Here is a 10,126-nt window from a genome sequence, read left to right as displayed (position 1 = left end):
GGAAGGACAATTCAGAGACTGCTCCACCTGGGAATCCTTCCCATATTCAATCATCCAATCTAGACACTATTGTGGATGTCAGCAAGTGCTGGCTGAGAGGAGCCTGATATAACTCTCCTGAGAGGCTCTGACAGTACCTGACTAATACAGAAGTAGAGGCTCACAGGCATCGATTGGACTGAGTACAGGGTCCCCAATGAAGGAGCTAGAGAAAGGACCCAAGGAGCTGAAGGGTTTGCAGCCCCTTAGGACGAACAACAATATGAACTAACTAGTACCCTCAGAGCTCCTAGGGACTAAATCACCAACCAAAGAGTACACATGGTGGGACTAATGGTTCCAGCAGCATATGTATAGCAGAGGATGGCTAAGTAGGTCATCAATGGGAGGAGAGGCCCTTGGCCCTGTGAAGGTTCTATGCCTCAGTGTAGGGGAATGTCAGGGCCAGGAAGCAGGAGGGAGTGGGGTGGTGAGCAGGGGGAGGGGAGAGGTGACAGGGCTTTGCTTTAGTTTTTTATTTTATTTTATTTTATTTTATTTCATTTCTTCTTTTTGGAGGGGAACCTGGGAAAGGAGATATTGTAAATAAAGAAAAATCTAATAAACAAAAGAACAACAACAAAAAAAAGAACAAAAAAAAAGAAAAACCCACCCCGTTTAGGATTAAGTGTTCCAAGGTCTCTCACTCTGCACATTGTCCAGTTGAGGATCTCTGTATAAGTTTCCATCTATTGCATAAAAACCCTCTCTGAGGATGGCTGCGTGGGGCCCTGGTCTATGGGGATAGCAGAATGCCATAGGACTCATTTTATTGCTTTAGTACAATAGTAGTACTAGGTATTCCTCTAGGCCTGTGACCTAGCCAGTCTTGGGTTCCTAAACAAAATATGCAAGAACTATGTGAAAATAGCTACCAAACTCATGAAAGAAATCAAAGAAGAATTAAATACTTTGTATGGGGATGAATTCCAGAAGTAGGTTCTATGTGTTCCTCTTTCTACTCCCCTAATGCTATTCCCTGAGTACCTGAACTGATCCCCTTGTTCACTCCTCAAGCTGGTCTTACCTCTCCCCCGGCAATATTGGAGAGCCTTTCCCAAGTGCCTATGTGCCTCACTGCAGCCCTCCCCTCCACTTCTGTCTGACATACGAACCTCAAGTGCTGAAGCACTGAGAGAGAAACCCACTTGTTATATAGAGTCCCTGCTGGTGATGTCAGCAACTCCACCTTTCCAGGGCTGATCTAGGAGCACAGCTGCTTCTGAAACCACAAACCAGAACAGAACAGACTCACAACTGAACTTAAAGCTGATCTTCAAGCTGACATTACCCTTCTAGGCTGGGTCATGTCAAATAAGGAGTCAAACATCTAAGCAACAAAAAGCAGGTTGCAGATAGAATATTGGAAGAAATTACCTCAGAATAAAGAAATAATGACTTCTATTATGGACACTAAAAGGATACTATTGGTAGAGAGGGCAAAAAAAGGTCTTTAATGGAGGAGAGATTGTAAATCACAGATAACAAGAATGGGAAGGGGAAATAATAGGGAGAGAGGTTCAAGTAGGGAGAGGTAGAGTAGAAGAAATGGTTGGGGGAAAGCTAAGGATGTTTAAACAAGCCATAAGGAATTATGCTATTAAGGTAATTAATAGCATATCCATTATGCTATTAAGTAATAGCATAAATATAAATTATAGTTATAGGCATTAGTATATTGGTATGTTATATAGTTTATATGTTATATGTTATATTCATATAAAACAATTCAATTGGACTTACCCTACATACAGAACTGTGCTCATTACAGAATAGTTAACAAATAAAAAAGGTCTGTTCTAGGTATGGGATACCTTCTACCAAGTTCTTGTGTCCTGAACATTCACCCACAGTACAGGCTATTGTTATAGTTCTTGACTGCCCACCAGAAATGAGAGAGAAGAGTCTGTTGTTAAAGACACAGTGGTAATAGGAATGGGGAAATCAAGTCAATACTAACCAGGAGGCCTCCTCCACACTGGCTAGCTCTCACAGTACTGGAAGGTATTATGTGGGCTCCTGAGGAGAGGAGGGCATAAGTAGTTTTTAATAGGTGTAAACCCTACAAGCTGAAAAAAAGACTACTGTAGCAAGCTATATTCATGGGTGCAATGGTCACACAGACGTCATAAAGGCAAATAACTGCTTTCTAATTGGCCCATTCTACAAGAAGAAACCAACTCTTGGTACTGCACATCTGACCCAAACACCATAGCCTTGGAGCTCCCAGGCCCAAGAGATGAACTTACTCCTGTCATCTTGTTAAATGGGCATGGTGACACACTGCCGTCTCTGCTCCTTTGTGCTTCCTACCCACCATTTGTACACTATTCTCCATTCCTTGCTTGAAGTGATGAACTGAATCATCTGAAAGTGGAGGACCAAAATGAATCCTTTCTTTTAAGTTGCATTTGTTAGGTGCCTGGTCCCAGCAAAATCCCAAATAACATATCAAAGTAGATGGAAAAACTGAAATATCAGAGATTCTGCAGCACACCAACTGCAGCAGCCCCAAACTCTAGAAAGGATGTTGAGCAACAGAAAGCCAAGTTCATTGCCGATGGGAATGCAAGGCACTTCAGCGACTATGGTGACAGTTTTATATTTTACTTTTTATTTAAAAGTATTAAACTGATAATTGTGCATTTTCTATGTATGCAGCATAATAAGTTGGTGTACACTTACACATACACATATACATATACCATGTTCATATACATATACATATACAATGTGACTACCACAATAAAATCAGTTAGCACAACTAGAATCAGTCACATCTAGTTATCATCTCTGTGTGTGTATGCACATGCATGCATGTATGCATGTGTGTATTCAAAAAGCTTAAAATCTGCACTCCTACCAAATTTCAGGTAAATAACACAACAGTATTTACTATAGTTTTGTTTAACACATTACATAGCCAGTATTTACCTATGTTAAAACTGAACATTTATACCAAATGTCATGGGAGACAGAAGTAGAAACACCAGGAATCCAAGGCTAGCCTCAGCTACATAATAAGTTCAGGGTTAGCTTGAGCTATAGGCAAAAATTGTCTCCAAAACTATGGAAAATTATTTTTTAAGCCCAAAAAATTATAGCCTGTCTCCGGCATCTCTCCATACCATCTCCAGCTCCTGAAAAATATAATTTCACTGCCTGTTTCTATGAATTCAATACTTTTATAGTCTACATATTAGTAAAGCCCACACAATACTTGCCCTTATGTCTGATTTATTTCACTTAGTAATGAGTCTTACAAGGTTCACCTACATTGCTGTTAATAGCATAATTGTCCCCATAAGAAGAGTAGCATTCTATTGTATATTTGAATCATATTTTAGGTGCATTAACCTACAGATAGGCAGTTAGATTGCTCCATATTAAAGTTAGTACAGATAATGCTGCAATGACTGGGATGGTTCAATTTATTGAGGTATTGACTTGTTTTCCTTTTCTTTTTCTTATACACACCCAGAAGTAAATTCACCAATACTTATTTTTTTGTGTGAATCACCATATTTATTTCAATAATAACTGTACCAGTTTACATTTCTATCAACTGTAACCACAATCCTCCTTTCTCTATACCCTTTCTAACAGTAATGTCTTACATTTTTATAGCAGAAATTCTAATAGGTGTGAATAGATCTCATTGTAATATTTTATTTGTATTTCTGGGAATATTGCCAATATTGTGGATATTTACATATTATATATACCTTTATATATAAATGTAACATATGTGATACTATATTACTATAGTATATAATATAATTACATAATTATATATTATTAAATAGTGTATAAAATACATTACTGTGATTATTTGAATAGGTATGGCCCCATAGACTCATGTGTTTAACCCATAGGGAGTGGCAAAATTAGGACATGTGGTCTTATTGAAGTAGGTATGACCTTATTAGAGAAAGCATGTTAGAATAGAGGTAGTCTTTGAGGTCTTTATATACTCAAGCTATTTCCAGTTTGGTACACAGTCTCTTTTTGCTGCCTTCGGACCAAGATGTAGAACCCTCAGATCCCACTCCAGCACCATATCTGCCTGGATGTTGCCATGTTTGCCACCATGATGCTAATGGAATAATGGACTAAGTCTTTTAAATGTTTCCCTTTATGAAAGTTGCACTGGTCATGGTGACTCTTCACAGCAATGGAAACTTGAACTAGAACAATTAGATCGATAGATCGATAGATAGATAGATAGATAGATAGATAGATAGATAGATAGATAGATAGATAAACAGATTTGGGTATGGATATAGATTAGATATAGGGGTGTGTGTGTGTGTGTGTTTCTGGAAAACAATTCATTCCATTGCCCACATTTTAATTGGGTTATTTAAGGATTTAATTTGTTACTGAGTTATATGCATTTCCTTTATATTTTAGATATCAGACTTTTTCAAATGTGTGATTGCCAACATTTTCTCCTAATCTGTGAATTACATTTCATTTTATTCATCATTTCCTGTAGACCTACTTATTTATTTTTGTTTCTGTAGTCTGTGCTTTTCTTGTCACATCCAAAGTATCCTCACATCAACATAAAGGACTTTATTTTTTGTCTTCTGAGAGTTTTGTATTATATTTAATCCTTTAATCCATCTCAAATCATATATCTATCTGTTTTATAAAGCCATCCTTGTATTATGAGAAATTTCACTGAATCATGATGTATAGAAATTTTCATGTGCTTCTGAATTTAGTTTACAAGTATTTTGTTGAGGTTTTTCCAGGTGTGTTTACTGGGAATATTATCATATAATTTTTGTTTTTATTACATTTTTATCCATCTCGCTTTGTTATATAGATAATGCGTACCATGTATAATAATTTTAGGCATGTCTGTTCTTCTTCATATCTATGTTTGTTTCATAACAAAAATATTGAACATAATATAAGCTAAGAACTTTGGATGTGTACGTATCTCATTTCTATCAGTGGTAGCAAATGTGTCATTGTGGGGGATGTTAACAATGGAGAAAATCACACATGTGTGGGAGCAGGAAGTATGCATTTGCAGTAGCACTTCTGACTCTATGTGTTTAAAGAAAACTATTGCTATCTCTGTAGATGTGAAGTGACCCTATTGTGGGTTTTTCCTTACATTATCTAGTGATTAATATGTGTTAGCCATTTGTAGATCTTAATATAAGACATTGATTTGATTCCTTTTTGTGTTTTAACTGGCTTCTTTTTCTGTAGCTGAATTATAAGAAAGTTATGTATTCTGAATACTATAGCTCTTTTCTATATGTATCACTTGCAAGCATTTTAATATATAGATTACTATTTAATTTTCTTGTTAGTATTCTATGATGGACAAACATTTTTAGTTTTAATAAGATCAAATTATCTCTCTTTTTTTTTTTTTGCAGTTTTTAATGCTGTTGCTTTATATCTAAGAATCTATGGCTGATCCCAAACCATGAATATTCTGAAACGTTTCTGGTTTTATACTTGATATTATTATATCAATAATATAATTTCACTGACTTTCAGCCACTTTGTACTAGCTAACTTTATATCAAAGTGGCACAAAACATTTTGGAATAGGGAACCTTAATTAAGAGAATATTCCCACCAGATTGGTACACAGGCAAGCCTGTGGCACATTGATGACTCATGAAAATGTCTAGCTCACTGTGGGCAGTGCCACCCCTGTGCTGGAGACCTGTGTTACAAGAAGGCACACTGAGCAAGCCAAGAGGAGAAATCTAGTAAGCAACACTCTGCCATGGCTCCTGCTTCAGTTCCTGCCTCCTGATTCTTGCCCTGCTTAAGTTCTTGCTCAGGCTTTCCTGAGTCACAGAGTACTGCTAGGAAGTGTAAGATGAAAAAAACCATCCATTACCAAGTTGCCTTTGATCAAGGTGTTTTATCAGGACAGTAAAGATCCTATTACAAAACTTGATGCAAGAAGTGGAAATTGCTATGACAGACCTGATCATATTTTGGGGAGGCTTATGACAGCTCTTGAACTTTGGCCTGGAAAAGCCATTGAGTATTGAGAACTTAGTGGACTATTTTGTGGGATCTTGAAAAAGGATAATGCTGAGTGCAGTGTGAACAATGAAGGCCTAGTGAGGCAAAGTTCAGAGGGGAGTTTGAATAGATTATCATTTTGAAATAAGAATGCCAAAATGCATGCTTTGCTTTGCTGGGATAATTGCTACTCCAGCTCCGTCTGTAGAGTCAGCTGTGATTGAGAAGAGCATCCTTGAAGACGGGAAATCTGGAAGTTCTGCCTTAGAGTCAACACACAGAAGCTGGGGTCCAGCTGGAGCTGAGGCTGCATTTCCCAGGTGCCTTGATTCCGAAGTCATGAAGATATTATGGAACAAAGGTGAGGCTTGAAACTGTGAGAGGCCAGAGAGACCATCAGTGAAGCTACAGCATTAGCAGCCATGAAAGCCATGGTATTGGAGGGGCAATGGAGAAAGGCTAAGACTTAGCACCACGAGCAGGATTAGAGCCCCAAGGATTAGAGGATATTGGCAAAGATAAGCTCGGTAGCAGAGACTCCAGTATTTTGGGGATGCCAGTACCATGGGATAACAATACAGGACAACCAAGGGTCGAGACGATGAACTGCGTGCTGTGAATGGCAGAGCAGGAGAAGTGCTGCTGTCAAAGCCCTTTGGAACCCAGAAGATCATTAGTGGGTCCTAGACATTAAAGACTGAACTTTTTACACTGTTGGGTTTTGGCTTTGCTTTGTTTTGACCACGACTATTTCTTGGTTTTCCATTCTCAGATTAAGACAATGTTTAACTTTTTATTATTATAATTGTGTAGGAGCACACAATTAAGACACTGGGGAACTATATAGAGATTTTTGGGGGGATTTTAAAGACACTTTAGAATTTCGGGAAGACTTTGGAATGTTAGAGAGTCTTTGCTATTTTGGAGGTTTCTAGAGAATTAGAATATTAAAAAAAAAACAATTCTTCTTTAAAGAAACTATTTTTTTTTTTTTTTTTTTTTTGGTTTTTTTGGTTTTTTGGTTTTGGTTTTCTCTATATAGCCCTGGCTGTCCTGGAATTCACTCCATAGACCAGGCTGGCCTCGAACTCAGAAATCCACCTGCCTCTGCCTCTCAAGTGCTGGGATTAAAGGCATGTGCCACCACTGCCTGGCGAGACTAATTTTTTTGAGACAGGGTTTCTTTGTGTAGCCCTGGATGCCCTGGAGCTCACTCTTTGGATCATGCTGGACTCAAACTCACAGAGATCCATCTGCCTCTGCCTCCCTAGTGCTGATATTAAAAGCATGTGCCATCACCACTGAAGATATTGAATTCTTAAAATGTTGACATTTTTAAAGATTATAGGACTTTGAAAGGTTGGAATTTTTATTATCATATTACAAATGACATTACATATCAGTGACAAAAATAAAAGAAAGCTTATGGCAAGACTTAGGTAATATTTCTGTGTGTCAAGCTGACAGCAGGTCAGTTGGCTGGCTAATTTTTATGTCAACTTGACACAAACTAGGGTCATCTGGGAAGGAGTCTTAGGCAGGCCTGTAGGGCATTTTCTTGACTGGAGGCTGATACAAAAGGGCCAGCTCACTGTAGGCAGTGCCACCCTTGGATTGGTGGTCCTGGGTGCTTTAAGAAAGCAGACAGAGCAGCCATGGGGGAAAAGCCAGAAAGCAGCTCTCCTCTGTGACCTCTGTGTCACTTCCTGCCTTGAGTTCCTGCCCTGGCTTCCTTTGATGATGAAACATAAGCTGTAAGATGAAATAATAAACCTTTTTTCCTCTGAATTTGTAATTCTTTTCCACTATTCTGAATGTCTGTTCTCGGAAATGGAACTACCACTCTATTTATGTAGCTATAGGATTCCACTAAGCTTTGAAATGGAGAAATATGAATACTTTTTAATAACTTGCTTCTGTTTTACACATAAATACCTTTATCATTTTATATATAATACATTTATTATTACTTAAAATTTTCATACATGAGCACTTTATTTATTCCCATATCATACTTTCCTTTCTCTAATTTCTTCCACATCCCCTCTGCTCCCTCTAAACTTCTGACCTCTTGTTTAATTAATTACTACTTTACATATATATTATACATACTATTGTTACATTGTATACATATATGTATATGCCTATATGTATATATGAGTCCATTTACTGTTACATTTATATATATATATGTATATATCCCTGTTTACTGTTACATTTATATATATATATATATATATATACATGTATATACTTACATATATATGTACAGATAAGTCCATTTAATGTTACTCATATGTATTTGTGCCTATGGCTGTCCACTTGGTATTAGACAATCTATCAGGGGATTATCTCTGCAGAGGACTGAGTACACCCACTTATCAGTCATTAACAACCTGTATCTTTTCATCTAAGGGTGGGGGCTTGTGAGATTTTTTTTTTAGATGTCAACTGGTATTTGGTATTGAACAGGTCTTATTTAGGAAACCAAATCATTAAGATTTCATGGTGCCATGTTCCATCTTTTATTTAAGACACTATCTTTTAGCAGATAGCTGGTCATCTTGCTCTTACAATCTTCCAACCCTCCCTTCCACAATGTTTCCTGAACCTTATGTGTAGGGGGTGTGTTGTAGATGTACTGAATGGGCATAGACAAACCATAGTTGTGTGGGTTTTTTTCATCTTGACTAGCTATGAATTTTTGTAATAGTCTCCAACTCCTAATACTGCTGCAAAAGGCTTCTTTGATAAGGAATTGGAGCTTTATTTACCTGTGGATATAAGAAGATGTATTTAAGACATGGGGAATTATACTCATTTAGGAACCTGACAATGGTAGGCTCTAGCTCATGAGCCACAAACAATTAGTTAGGACTACAGTAGCAGGCATGGATTCCCTTCTACTGACTAGACCTGAAGTCTAATCAATTGGCTGTTGGTTATCTTCAAGATACAAATCCTTCTATTGAAGCCTTGAATCTATCTTACTGTGTTGGTCACTGTGTATTGTGTAGGCTTTATAAGTAGGGGGTATAACTGATTTTTCTCTCCCGAGAAGCTTCCATAGCATCTTGAAATACAGTGAGAGCCATTTCTCAAAGAAGGCTTTCAGATCAGTTCCAAATGGATTCCTTCAAGTCCTGTGTCCAAAGTGTGTGGTATCTTCAACAATAGGATCTTACCTATACACTCTGGGATGCAATCAGAGACAATGAAGTAGCCTATGTTGTTTGGTGAGTCTTTTCCATTTCCTAGTTATGGTGAATACAGAAGTTCTGAATATGGCCAAGTAAGCATCTGTGAAGTATGGTGATCATATACCAAGGAGTTTTAAAGCTGTCCATATGGAGAATCTATTTAAAGCATTGAATATGCCGATTGCCATAGTGACTATATCCCTTAGCAATCCTATCAACAGAGGATAAGGTTTCTCCTTTCCCAGCATCTTTACCAGCACTTCTTGTCAGTTGTTTTCTTGATTTTAGCCATTCTAGCTGGTGGAAGATGAAAGCTCAAAGCAGTTTTAGTTTTAATTTCCCTATTTGCTGAAGATAAGGCAGCTTTTTAGGATATTACATGTGAAAAAAATCAAATTAGAATCAGGTCTATTGCTCTGCTCACACACACACACACACACACACACACACACATCCACTTTAAATAGATAAACATCTCAAATGTTAAAGCTGGAACACAGGAACTAAAGAAGAAAACATAAGCAGTACCCTACAAGATATAGGTATATGAAAGGACTTTCTGAATATAAATTATTTGCCAAGGAATTCAGGCCAACAATTGAGAAATGAGATCTCATACAACTAAAAAGCTTTTTACAGCTAAGGAAACAATCGGGTGAGGAGAAAGCTAATGGAGCGGAAAAGAATCTGCTAGCTATACATCTGCTAGAAGGTTAGTATCCAGAATATACAAAGAACTTAAAAACGTGGCACATGCCTTTGATCCCAGCACTTGGGAGGCAGAGGCAGGCAGATTTCTGAGTTCTAGGCCAGCCTCGTCTACAGAGTGAGTTCCAGGATAGCCAGGGCTATACAGTGAAACCCTGTCTTAAAAAAAA

The sequence above is a fragment of the Mastomys coucha genome, unplaced genomic scaffold, assembly GCF_008632895.1.
Source record: "Mastomys coucha isolate ucsf_1 unplaced genomic scaffold, UCSF_Mcou_1 pScaffold14, whole genome shotgun sequence".
NCBI classification, from domain to species: Eukaryota; Metazoa; Chordata; class Mammalia; order Rodentia; family Muridae; genus Mastomys; species Mastomys coucha.
Note: the sequence above shows the minus strand (reverse complement) of the source record.